Source organism: Mytilus galloprovincialis, chromosome 12 (genome assembly GCF_965363235.1).
Source record: "Mytilus galloprovincialis chromosome 12, xbMytGall1.hap1.1, whole genome shotgun sequence".
Taxonomy (NCBI): domain Eukaryota; kingdom Metazoa; phylum Mollusca; class Bivalvia; order Mytilida; family Mytilidae; genus Mytilus; species Mytilus galloprovincialis.
Window position 1 is genome coordinate 9,009,369 of NC_134849.1, and position 2,326 is coordinate 9,011,694.

Sequence of the window (2,326 nt, forward strand, 5' to 3'; positions counted from 1 at the left end):
TCAAGGTAACAATGACATCTGGTGGCCATAAAAGCTGTCTCATTAGCATTTTAACCACTTCCTATATTTGCTTTTAAGACAATAGAAAATTATTCAATGCAAAAACAAAACTTACTTGTAAATATGAAATTCTCTTTACAGTATGAGTTTTTCTCATTGTTGGAGATTGTACAGTAGTACAGTCCTGTAACTGCTTATACCCATTTCTTATCCCCTTTAGTTTGATAAACTCACAGAATATCATATATTTACATTGTGCCACATCTCCTTATTTTTATATGCATTACAATAACATGAACAATTGTAATTCAAATCTATATATCAAAGCAAAATGAATTTCACTACTTTCATTCATGCATCCTTTGGAAAAATATAAGTTCTAAAATGACACAATATATGTTTATTTATATAAAAATAATATTTAGTTTTCGACTCTTAACAAGTATAAACAAGAATGTGTCCCCAGTACACGAATGCCCCACTCGCACTATCATTTTCCATGTTCAGTGGACCGTGACATTGGGGTAAAAACTCTAATTTGGCATTAAAATTAAAAAGATCATATCATAGGGAACATGTGTACCAAGTTTGAAGTCGATTGGACTTCAACTTCATCAAAAACTACCTTGACCAAAAACTTTAACCTGAAGAGGGACAGACGGACGGACGAACGGACGAACAGACGAACGGACACACAGACCAGAAAACATAATGCCCCCTACTATCGTAGGTGGGGCATAAAAATGCACAGCTGTGTCATGATTTGTGAAATCTGTGCTGAAAACATAGACATTTATGGTGTTTGAGTAATTCCATCTGTGAAGCTCAACATTAGCTCGTCAGTTGGTGGTGGACAGTTATAAATCTTTCCTGCAGGATGAATGTACATCTGTTCAGGAAAACCAATTTCACAAATCAAAACTTTCCTCTAGATTTCTCCTACAATATTCATCCAGTTTAGTTCTTTTGGTTTAACGGGACACTGTCCTGATTTTTAATTTTGTAAACCATTCAGTCTCTTGCTTACAAATGGTGCATGAAAATAGGATGGGAATGCATGGCAGTAGAAAAGTCTCTATAAAGTGGGTATGTGCCCTGAAAAAAGTTTTATAACATTAGTTTTTTTGAAACTTGTGAAAGACTTGTGCAACACACATACCTAAATAACTATAACATAGGTGGAGAGCATCATTCATGTCAATGTTTTGTTCCTGTTTACATTGTCATTGATATTTTTCAAGAAAGCCCGAGGCATAGCTCATGAATTCTTGTCATTACAACCGAAATTTACATAATGACTGCTAAAATACTTATCAGTATAATATATCTCTTGTAGAAAAAACCATACAATTGTAGTATTAACCAAAAAATGTCAAACAGATGATATTGAATCGTAATCCCAAAAGTTATGACGTCTTGAATTCACCCCCCTTTTTATTCTAAAACGATAATTGCGGTTGCAAACAGACTTTGGTTTACTTGCATGGCGATTATATAAATAACAGTATATATTTCTTAAAGAAAATAAAGTTTTACCATGAATAGGTTCCTGAACGTAGTCGTTTTCAGTAAAATGTGCCTTGCAAACAACAGCTGATTGATATGGGTTCTACGATTGCATCGCACATGACAATCTACGTTTGAGCCATGGCGTTGATCCAACTTTTCCTTCTTATTAAGTCATTCAGAAATGCAAGTCCTCCTCTTAAATGACACTCAGGTACACACCAACAAGGACTATGCATCGTTAATTGTGTATTGTTTTGCAGTGCAAAAACGGAAGTTAAGGACGGAACTGACTGGTCTCACTAATAAGAGACAAGAAGAATTTTAGAGACAAACAGCGACAAGAAGTTTAATTTAATGACGAAGCGACAATAACTAACAAGGGACAAGCGAATCGTAATTCTCTCACGAGGCTATTCTCATTTGATGTGATAGGGTGAAGCTACACCTATCAAATATGTCCCTATGAAAAAGAAGAATTTCACTGTTAGAAAGGAAATGATATTGCATGGTTTTGATTCAATAAATTCTTTAAAAGGAAATTGATTTTTTTTTGTTTTGATGGTCAATTTTAAGCGTGTGCATAAAATATATTTTTTTTTATATCTGATAAAAACTAATCCCTTTCTTTTTAATAAAAACATATTTTTATCTATCAATGTACAGTAATATAAAAAATGTTTTATAACCGCCCCTATAATAAAAAATAATGCATGTTTTTTTTAATATCTATGGGAAATAAGTTGTTGCAATGACATTTTTTTTTATTTATGTATAGTCGCTATATAGTCTTCTTGACGCTTCTTCTCGCTAAATTAAT

The 2,326-nt window shown here is 33.1% G+C and overlaps 1 long non-coding RNA gene across 1 annotated transcript; it reads right to left on the reverse strand.

The window, feature by feature from the left end:
- Positions 1-385: 385 nt before the first annotated feature.
- LOC143053833 (uncharacterized) lies at positions 386-2,061 on the reverse strand. Its single transcript, XR_012971471.1, has 2 exons — positions 1,537-2,061; positions 386-1,095 (listed from the first exon to the last, which is right to left on the reverse strand). It is a non-coding gene; the product is annotated as an uncharacterized LOC143053833 (long non-coding RNA).
- Positions 2,062-2,326: the final 265 nt, after the last annotated feature.